The sequence below is a fragment of the Schistocerca americana genome, chromosome 6 (assembly GCF_021461395.2).
Source record: "Schistocerca americana isolate TAMUIC-IGC-003095 chromosome 6, iqSchAmer2.1, whole genome shotgun sequence".
Lineage (NCBI taxonomy): Eukaryota > Metazoa > Arthropoda > Insecta > Orthoptera > Acrididae > Schistocerca > Schistocerca americana.
The window spans coordinates 164,216,568-164,228,773 of NC_060124.1; positions in this window are offsets into that span (position 1 = coordinate 164,216,568).

Consider the following 12,206-nt stretch of genomic DNA (forward strand, 5'->3'; position numbering starts at 1 on the left):
CGGTTGCAAAATACTAACACGAATTCCTTACGAATGAATGGAAAAACTGGTAGAAGCTGACCTCAAGGAAGGTCAGTTTGGATTCCACAGAAATGTTGAATCACACAAGGCAATACTGACCCGATGACTTATCTTAGAAGATAGTTTAAGGAATGGCAAACCTACATTTCTAGCATTTGTAGACTTAGAAAAAGCTTTTGGCAATGTTGGCCAGAGTACTCTCTTTCAAATTCTGAAGGTGGCCGGTGTAAAATACAGGGAGCAAAAGGCAATTTACAATTTGTACTGAAACCAGATGGCAGTTATAAAAGTCGAGGGGCATGAAACAGAAGCAGTGGTTGAGAAGAGAGTGAGACAAGATTGTAGCCTATCTATGATGTTATTCAATCTGTATACTGAGCAAGCAGTAAAAGAAACAAAAGAAAAATGTGGAATAGGAATTAAAATCCATGGAGAAGAAATAAAAAGTTTTTGGTTTGCCAATGAAATTGTAATTCTGTCAGAGACAGCAAAGGACCTGGGAGAGCAGCTTAATGGAATGGATGGTGTCTTGAAGGAAGGATTTAAGATCAACATCAACAAAAGCAAAATGACAATAATGGAGTGTAGTCGAATGAAATCGGGTGATGCTAAGGGTATAGATTAGGAAATGACACTTAAAATAGTAAATGATTTTGCTATTTGTGGAGCAAAATAACTGGTGAGGTCAAAGTAGAGAGGATATAAAATGTAGACTGGCTATGGCAAGGAAAGTGTTTCTAAAGAAGAGAAATTTGGGAACATCGAGTGTAGATTTAAGTGTCAGGAAGTCTTTTTTGAAAGTATTTGTATGGAATATAGGCACGTATAGAAGTGAAACATGGACGATAAACAGTGTAGACAAGAAGAGAATAGAAGATTTTGAAATTTGGTGCTACTGAAGAATGTTGATGGGTAGGTCACATAACTAATGAGGTATGGAATAGAATTGGGGAGACGAGGAATTTGTGGCGCAACTTGTCTAGAAGAAGGGATCAGTTGGTAGGACATGTTCTGAGACATCAAGGGATCACCAATTTAGTGATGGAGGGAAGCGTGGAGGGTAAAAATCATAGAGGGAGACCAAGAGATGAATACACCAAGCAGATTCAGAAAGATGTTGGTAGACAGAGAGATGAAGATGCTTGCACAGGATAGAGTAGCATCGAAAGCTGCATCAAACCAGTCTCTGGACTGAAGACCACAACAACAGCAACAAGATGGATACAGAAGACTTATCAGTATAGTTTAAACTGATTGTAAATCACACTCTGGAGAACTATCTGTCCTGTGTTTTTAGCCAGCAGCATTGCTGTAATGGTAACACTGGTTCCTATCAGATCACCAAAGTTAAGTGGTGTCGAGCTTGGCTAGGACTAGGATGGGTGGCTGTCTGGCTCTGCCTAGTGCTTTTGGCAAGAGGGGTGCACTCAGCCTTTGTGAGGCCAACTGAGGAGCTACTTGAGTGAAAAGTGGCAGCTCCGGTCATGAAAATTGACAGCGGCTGGGAGAGCAGTGTGCTGACCACATGCCCCTCCTTATCTGCAGCCAGTGATGCCTGTTCGCTGAGTATGACGTGGCAGTCAGTCAGTATCATTGGTCCTTCTGAGGTCTGTTCAGATGGAGTATGGTTTAATAACAAAATTCAGGAAATGAACATATATTGTTGCACTCCTGGTTAAAAAATAATGTAGAAATTATGACAGGGAAAAGTTGATAGAAATTCTTGCATCTATAGGAAGATCAATGTAGAAAGCATACAAATTTTCCCACCATATGTTAATGAAATATCTTGCCAAGAATACTAGAAAATTCTGGCCATGTGTAAAACTGCTAATCGAATCAAAAAGTTCTGTACAGTCACTCATTGACCAGTCTGGTGTGGCAATAGAAGACAAAAAGGAAAGCTGAAATTTTAAATTTTCCATTACAAATATTGTTAATGATCGTACAGACATATCGTCATTTGACCACCGCACAAACTTCCATAGAGAACATAGAAATAGACATCCCTGGCATTGAAAACCTGCTGAAAGAGTTGAAAACAAACATGTCACCAGATTAAATAGAAACCCAATTCAGTTTAATAGAGGGAACTGTTTGACAGTGGCCCCTTACTTAGCTTTAATTTATTGTGAATCTCTCGCCAAGCAGAAAATCCAAAGTGGCTCGAAAAAACTATAGGGTCTCCCAGATATAAGAAGGGTAAAAGAATGGCCCTGCACTGTGCAGCGTAGCTGTGTTGTTTGAGGCACCATGTCATGGATTGCGCACCCTCTCCCGCCGGAGGTTCTAGTCTTCCCTCAGGCATGGGTGTGTGTGTTGTTCTTAACATAAATTAGTTTAAGTAGGGTGTAAGTCCAAGGACCGATGACCTCAGCAGTGTAGTCCCTTAGGAATTCTCTCTCTCTCTCTCTCTCTCTCTCTCTCTCTCTCTCTCTCACACACACACACACACACACACACACACACACACACACACACACACACACACACACACAAACAATGGCCTTGCAAAATTACAGATCAATATCATTAATGCTGGTGTGCTGCAAACTTCTTGAGTATAATCTAAGTGGTTGAATACAATGAATTCCCTTCAGAGAGAAAAACTTCTATACACAATGTAGATTTCGAAAGAATTGTTTGCGCGAAACACAGCTTACCAATTTTTTACATCAAATCCTGTGAACCATCAATGAATGTTAACAGGCAAATTCCATATTCCTAGATAATGTTTGACACAGAGCCACACTGCAGACTGTCATCAAAGGTCAAAGCATACCGAATAGGTTCTGGGACTTGTGAGCTGCAAGACTTTTTAAGTACACCTGTAGAAGAAATCCAGTATAGTGCTTTTCACTTATTATTATGTTCTTCTTCCAAGAAGTGACAGAAGACTCAGTTAACAAGGACACTGTATGCTGTCCTGGACAGAGAGAAAAAGGTATTGTCAGGAGTGCCCCAGAGAAGTACGATAAAACTGTTCTTATTCTCTATATACATAAATGATATGATATAGGGTGAGCCACCATCTGCAGCTATTTGCTGATGGTGCTGTAGTGTATCAGAAAGAGTCATTATTGAGCGGCTGTAGGAGGGTAAAGAATCACTTGGAGAGGATTTCTAGTTGGTGTGATGAGTGGCAACTTGCAGTAAGTGAAGAAAAATAAAAGTTAATGCAGGTGAATACAAAAAACAATCCTGTAATGTCGAACTACTGATTAGTGGTGTCCTGCTTGACACAGTCACATAGATTAAATACCTAGGCATGAATTTGCAAACTGACGTGAAATGGACCAAGCACATAAAATCAGTTTTAGGAAATGCAGGTGGCTGATTTTGGTTTACTGGGAGAATTCTAGGGAAGAATGGCTCATCTATAAAGGAGATTGCATACTGAACACTTGTGTGACACATTTTTGAGAAGTGCTTGAGTATTAAGGGACCCACCAGCTCAGATTAAATGCAAATATCAAAGAAATTCACAGATGTATTGTTGGATTTGTTACCACTATCTTTGATCAATGTGTGTCATGGAAATACTCCATGAATTCAAATGGAAATTCCTGGAGTGAAGAATTTTTCATTTATGACATTTTGTGGAACACTCTTAGTGCCACATCATATGTATGGCCCATGAAGAAATGATAACAAAAATCAGGGCTCGTACAGAAGCATATAGACAGTCACTTGACCTCGCTTCATTTGTATGTGTAACAGGAAAGGGAATGACCAGCACTAGTACAAGGTACTCTTTGCCATGCACCATACAGCAGGTGCAATATGTATAAAATTCTAATGTTACTCTCCAGTTATCCAAACTTAAAAAAAATTATTGTTTGATTTTTGCATAATGCTTTTTTTTACTTTTCAGATGATTTAGTTGGACTGTTAACCCAGTATGTATCACAAAGAGTCAGTATTTGGTAGGACAGTAGTTTGAGTAAAATAATGTTAATACTTAACTTTGATGCTGAATAAAGAGATTCTGATTTCTTCCATGTAAATAATAGCCGACAACTTTTGTGTAAGGCTTCCCATTTATTTTCGTCAGGTGCAACAGATAAATTCGCAAATTTTAAGAAACTTCAGTTTCATTTTTCTGTGAAACTAATTTCAGATCTGGATATTACAAATCAACAACTCATAACTTGTACCTCATAGAACACTACCATATTATATCTTCAACAACCACTAACAGCCAACAGTGACCAAAGGTGCCACTGTATATATATAAAGATGTAACAGTAAAAGATTACAAGTGTATTACTAAAACATTTATTTTAGTTAACTTTTAATGAAAAATTGTGTGTTCACAAATATTTAAGTGTTACACTGTACTTTACAAAAGGAATAATATGATTGACATAAACTACATTTTAGTAAGAGTTGATTAACTATGCAAAACCTTTGTAAAATATGACCCATAAACAATTAGTTCTAAAAAAAAAACTTCAGATTCCTTCTTACAATGTATTACATAATTATTTCAGTTACTGACATTTACACAGCATCTTGCTCAGGAGTTGTATATTTTATTCATTTGGTTTTTTAGTATGTTATGGTATATACTACTAAACAAATCTAATATGTGCTTTGTTGTTTGGCTACAACTTTCAAAGCAATAAATTTTCATTAAAATAGTTGCACTATAAGATGGAGATAATATTCTTTAAAAACTGACAATTTTTAGTCAATTATTAACTTGTAAATATAATCACAAAGCATTGAAATTAGTGCTTTGGTTAGTGACACTATGTATTTATTGTCAAAATCCATAGTTTACAATACCTCCATACAATATTAAATAACAAATAATAAATGTAAAATGTGGTTACAAGATATTACAATACTGAGAACCACGTGTCACACAATACATTAAAGCTGTATATTGTATTGATTAGTTATGAGATGCATCATATATTTCAATATTTGAGCTTCAGTCTGTTACATTTTGAGATATAGATGCAGATGTAATTGTTAATTTTGATAGTGGATCAGCCCCATACCCAGATCTCACTGTCACTAAACTGCAGTAATGTTCTGAAACTTCCACTAGAACTTGGTGACAGCTTCTGCCCTTCAGAACTCAAATGTGTCTTTGCCACTTTGACTTTATCCTCATATCATTGACTGGGTTTTGCAGCTGGTTTGACAGTTCAGCTACCATCTGTTGAGAAAACACAAAATTACTCTTTTTCAAAAATTTACCCTTGTGAGAAGAAAATAATTTTTACATGACAGTTCAAAATATGTATACATTTTGTTTTTGTCACAGTCTTTACAATGGGACCTTACAATTGTTTTACAGTCAGTACTAAATACTGAATATCTAAATGTGCCTTTTATTAGAAGTTTATCTTCTTTCTTTGACTTATGCTGATTAAACTGGATGTTCATTACACTGGCAAATTCCTTCAAATACTAAAGCATTATTGCTTAGTAAATTCCATAAAAACCTTGTATGAGTTCTTCTTCACAGATGCCTTATTGCTTATCAGAAGTCACCCAATAAAGCAGAGTCCTCCATCTCCTTTCCCTTTAACTAAATTCCTATATTAGTTCCAGTTAATAACACTTAGTTCAATGGCATAAAACTAATTTTTGCAAATGCTATTAGACTTTTTTCACATGTTCTTTTCTGTTATCTTACATTAATTCACAATTATGGCAAGCTGCAATTAATTAAATCAAGTCAAAATTTTGTCATAGTTGTTCTGAATTGTTGCTACTCATTACTGATATTTCTATGTAAACACTGTTCTCTCAGCAAAAGAACAAGGGCCTTTTATTATGATTTAGGTTTACCACTGTAAGATGCCTACTCACTTATTCGTATCTATCACGGCCAAGTTTCTCCCTGATATAACTACGACAATCAGTCCAATGTGTATACTGCACTGCTTAGAGTGTGCATCTTGCTCCCAAGGAACATGCACCTGAAGACTAAAAATGGGACTTTATGCCTATTGGTAAATGCCCTATCAAAATCACCACACTTGCCATTAAACTTCTTCACATTTAGTTTAATTATAATAGAAATGAAAAGAATTGAAAGGAGACACTGACTTCATAGAACTGAAAGGTTTAGTGTCTATAGTGCAAGCCATGGTACATGTTCCTAATATTTGTAAGCACACGTAATGACGTTCACTCCTATATCAGCTTGTTTTTTACCTTTCTGGGATAACCATTGCTTCCACCTATCTTTGCTAATGACTTGCTTATAATATTAATGAGTTCTCAATCTTGTTCATGAACACTGCAACATTTAATGGATTTACTTAACTTCTCATGGCACATGGGCATGTATCATCCAACATCGTCTGACCTCCAGCCATGACTTAATCTGTACCATTACACCACACTTTTCTTAAATACCCTAGTATGAATTGCAGGCTAGGTCCATCAATAACAAAGGGGCTTAACCCTTCCTCATTATGTACAACTGAGCTAGTACTCAGATGATAATAAAATGAGTGTTGACATAGCTTAAAATGTAAAAAGAGTAAAAGAATGAATACACAGAATTACAGACCAATATAGCTGACACCCATATGCTGGAAGATCCTGTAGCATGCTCCAAACTCAAACATTACCGGTATGACATTTGTAGGGGAAAAGGAGCTTCCTCAAAGACTGTGTGGATTAAAAAAAAAAAAACACTTGCGTCACAAAAAACAGCTTCTTCTTTTTTTTTTTGTGCACAGTATCCTGCGAAGAGGATGCGAGGTGAACAGGTAGATTCCATCTTCCTAGATTTTGAAATGTAAAGTAAAAACACCACTCATGGATAGGCCTGTTCCAAGTGGTTGACTGCTACCTACAAGGCAGTACCAGGAGTGACCTATGATTGTGAGACATTTGCTCAGCATGTTGGCAATCCCTCCAGCTATTACTGCTAGTTAGGTGAATCCTGATACTTCTTTATTCAAACAGCTCCTCATTTGGCTTCACAAGGCTGAGTGGACCCTATACTAGACAGAAAATGTGGCTCACCAGCCTGGTGCTGAAGTTGGGTGGGCTGGGCAGCACATTTGCTCACAGTTCATATCACTGCTGTGAAATTTCATGGCAGTTCACATTACTGCTGTGAAATTTCACTGCAGATGCAAATTAACTATGGAACAGATAACATCTGTGCCTCCTGGCAACTTTCCTGTTGTGTGCTGCTTAAATTGTATTCAGTAATCTAGTGCAGCCCTAAATAGAAGTACCATTGCAGCAGACATGTCAGCCAGCTATAGATACTTAGTGCTACACTTGTGAAGCCAGGATGGGTCTCTAGTATTGTTATACTGAAGTGTTCTGCAGCAGACAGTTGTTAGAGGTATGACTTTGTAGGCTTTCCCAGCATAATAATTTCTGGTAAACATCTCGGGTTTGCTACTGGATCCTGGAATCAACATGACTCGTTCTGTCCTCAAATTTCAGGACAACACTGCTACTGCTGTGTCCCGATGAAAACTAATACAGAGGCTGCAAATTGTCATCCTATAAAAGCCACCATACCATGTATGGTGCATTCACTGCCCACCAAAGTTGCTGCCTCCAAGACTGGGCTGGTGGAAGTGCCTTTAGAAGAACACCAGTGCCAACGATACATCATACTCAGGATCTATCTCCAAACACTTGGCCTGACTGCACCAAAGAGCGCTGTGTTTTGATGCAAGTTAGTACACACTTCCACATCATGCTTAGTGGAAAATCCGCGTCTTTATCAATTGTATCATCTGCCAACGTAATCTCAGTCACCTCTTTATGACTGCTGTTCCAAAACCGGGAAGTGCAGGCAACTATCAGAGTCTCATCAAATTTCATCTTATGTTCCTTGTATAAATTATGTTCCAGTACCACTGGTTTTCCAGGTTATTGTAGCCTTGTATGATGGCAGAACAGATGGTTGATGTAAGCCTTCCCACACTGACATGGAATTTTGTATATGCCAGGCTTCCAAAGTTCCAAATCATCTTTGACAGAGCTGAGTAGAGGCCAAATCTTGGAAGTTGGACAGAACATATTCTTAATGTTAAATCTTCTTAAATTTCTTCCAGTCTTAAAAGATATGTCCCCAGCATAAGGAAAAAAGGCGTAATATCTATGCTCCTATTCATCCACATCCGTAGATAGTTCAAACTCCATAGCCCGAAAAATGTGCTCAGATTATACATTTTCCTTAAACACAGACATGAAATGTGAAAGTTCCTGGGTTAAACTGACTGCATCAGAAATAGCATAAGCTCTGTGTACCGAGGCCCTAAGGATGCCATTGCATCATTTTTGATGTGGACAATTTAACTCAAATACTTGCACATTTGATGTCTGTGTTTAAAGAAAACGGGTATTCTGAGAAATGTATTCCTCGGGCTATGAGGTTCAGACCATCCTTGGAGTTGTGTGAAATGGAGCTTAAATCTGTGGTCTTTATTCTTTATGCTGGGGGCATATCTTTTAAAACTGGAAGAATTTTAAGGAGTTTTCAGCTAAGTGCATGTTTCGTCCACCTTGTAAGATTAGGGCACTACTCAGCCCTGTCATAGACATTTTGGGATTTAGGAAGCCTGGAATATACAAAAAAATCCATTATAGCCATTTGATCTGCACAGTTCAGGACAGATACATGGAACATCACCACCACACGAGTCCACAACAGCCTAAAAAATTGATGCTAGAGGAACATTGTTTAAACAAGGACTGATGTGGGCTCAGCTGTCTTGAAGATGGTGGACAAATGGATCACCCAGATAACAAGTCATCCTGATTTCATGATCTGGCAGCAGTTCTGTTGAGACTACCAATTGTTAGAGGTGTTTGTCTATAAATCTGTACATTCTTCATTTTGCTGTTCTTCTAAATAGGAGTAACCCACATTTTGCTTCTGACCGCTTGTAACTGCTTCCTGAGTGGGATATTCATGATAAAGAGGTTAATCTCACAATATGCATGATTAAAATCACTTACAGGTTCCATTAAAGCCTAATACTTTATCCAACTGTGACAATTTCACTTGCCTCTCAATAGCAGTGGTGCTTATTTCCCTGTCACCCATTACTAAGTTTGTGTGATAGTCAAATAGTAATAGCATGCCAGAATATTTCTGCAATTAATATTGTATGTTTCTTTTCTCCTGTTCTGGCAACCTTCTTACTCGTGGAGGACTGACTGAGCAGAAGTATCTCACCATATAATTACATATACATCTGACCAGAGTTTGTTGGATATGCTGAAAAATCTTCTCGGATTTTGAAGAAGAGTATTCCCAAGTACTATCAGCCAACAGTATTCACATTAAAATCTTTACTCATTATGGATGTGGAATGATATGTCGACAGAAGTGCCGACACAGGGTGATTGGAGGGGACCGCAATGCACGCTATAAACACACGAAGGATGGCGTGAGGTCTGAAACAGGATACATAATGAATGCTATAAAGAAAAGTACGTAGCTTTTGGAATACTTAACTTTAATCCATCCTTGTTGTATACATCGTTCTTGATGAGACATGCTTTATACGATAAGTATCAATTGCTATGTAAGGCTAATGGCGCCTTGCTAGGTCGTAGCCATGGACTTAGCTGAAGGCTATTCTAACTATCTGCCCGGCAAAGGAGCGAGGCTTCGTCAGTGTAGTCGCTAGCAAAGTCGTCCGTAGAACTGGGGCGAGTGCTATCCCGTATCTCGAGACCTGCCTTGTGGTGGCGCTCGGTCTGCGATCACACAGTGGCGACACGCGGGTCCGACATGTACTAATGGACCGCGGCCGATTTAAAACTACCACCTAGCAGGTGTGGTGTCTGGCGGTGACACCACATGAAACACACTGAATGTGATGAGAAAAGGCTCTATATCTATACCGATACTCCGCAATCCACCTTACAGTATGTGGCGGAGGGTACCACTACTAGTCATTTCCATTCCTGTTCCATTCGCAAATAGAATGAGTGTCTATATGGCTCTGTATGAGACTCATATCTTATCTTTGTGGTTCTTATGTGCAATATATGTTGGAGATAACAGAATCGTTCTGCAGTCAGCTTCAAATGCTGGTTCTCTAAATTTCCTCAGTAATGTTCCTCAAAAGGAACATTGTCTTCCATCCAGGGATTCCCATTTGTGTTCTTCAAGCATTCTCATAATACTTGTGTGTTGCTCAAACCTGCCAGTAACAATCCTAGCAGCCTGCCTCTGAATTGTTTTGATGTCATCCTTTAATTTGATCTGGTATGGATCCCAAACACTTGAGCAGTACTCAAGAATAGGTTGCACTAGTGTCCTATATGCAATCTTCATTACAGATGAACCACACTTTCCTACAATACTCCCAATAAGCCGAAGTCAGACATTCATCTTCCCTGCCTCAATCCTCACATGCTCATTCTGTTTCATATCGCTTTCCAACGTTATGCCCAGGTATTTAAATAACATGACTGTGTCAAGCAGGACACTGCTAATGCTATATCTGAACATTACAGGTTTGTTTTTCCTACTCATCCACATTAACTTAAATTTTTCTATATTTAGAACTAGCTACCATTCATCACACCAATTAGAAATTTTGTTTGAGTCATCCTCCTACAGTCACTCAACTTCAAAATCATTTATGTATATGGAGAACAATAGCAGTCCTATCACACTTCACTGGAGCACTCCTGAAGTTACTCTTGTCTCGTATGAACACTCACCATTGACGACATATACTAGGTTCTATAACTTGTTTATTAACTTTTGTAACCGTAGTTACTATAATGAGATCATGATTGCTAATCCCGTTTCTATACTGATGTTGTCGATAAGGTCCATCCTATTTCTAGCTACAAGATGTAAGATATTTTCATTGTATGTGGGCTGCCCAACTAGCTGCCCAAGATAGTTTCCAGGAAACATATTCAAAAGTACTTTGCATGACTGTCTGTCTGCACACCCTGCAGTGAATCCATAGACGTACCAGTCCATACTTGATAGGTTAAAGTCAACTCTAACTAGCAATGCATGATCTGACCATTGACTAGAACTGTCACAGCAGAATCGGGTTTTCAGAGATGATTGCAGCCAGTCACCTTTTGTGACGGTATTAGTTTTGTATTTTACAATTACCAATTTCAAGACACGTAGCGAATGATCATCAGAAGTATACATCCTTTAGTGATTGTTTGTAACATATTGAGGGTTGTTGTGTAGAGTTATTTTCATCCATAGGATTAATCCTAGTGCACAAGTCACTTCAGAAAACATAGTCATTGTTTTTCAGTTGTATTATTTACACAGCACTACACAGACTTTGACATGGTGATATCCACCCCCATCCCTGTCCAACCCAAGTTCATGCTCACCCATTAGTGGGAGAATGCTAACGCCAGTCTTCATTCTGTCTTCTTGAAAGATGTTTTGCTAACACCTGTCTGTCAAAACCATGGTATGCATTTCGCATCTTTAAAATGTTTAAACTGCAAAAAAAATTTTATCTGTTGGTCTTCCTGCATCCTTGTTTGTACCAAGAGTACAACATTGTCTGTTTCTTAGTGTATTGTGAGTACCACAATACTTGGATCATAATTGTTCAGAGAGGAATGAATAATGAATTGCTTCAATATCTCATGCTCAGAAGTGATGTCACATGTTAATGAATGTGGCAGTGGCAGTCCTCTCTCCAGCAAGAAACACAAAATAAAGTGGCATGAGCCTTTTCCATCTGGGATATTATCCTCTGTCTTGTGAATTTCTTCTACAGAAAGAGACCATTTGTCTGTGTGATGCCTGTGGCATATGCACATCACCAAATCACATTTTTAACAGTGTGTGTTTTATCTGTGGATGAGAGCAGCTGTAAATTTAAGTGACAGAATTTCAGCTGTTAGAGGTACTAATATGGGATACATTTCATCATTCTGTGCAATTTTTGGGCTCAAGTCTGAACTTTTAGTCTGGAGATTTTAGTCCATTGAAGAGTGACTGGAAAATTTGTATTTAGTTCAGTGATCGGCCTCCCACACATACATGCTGTCATATTTTAGTCACTTGATACAATACTTTCTTCTTAAGTTTTATGAAGGTAATTGGTCAGAGAGAGAGAGAGAGAGAGAGAGAGAGAGAGAGAGAGAGAGAGTGTGTGTGAAGGGGTTGGACCACCACCAACAACAACAACCACCACCACCACCATCCTTTCATGTACATGATCTGCAACATC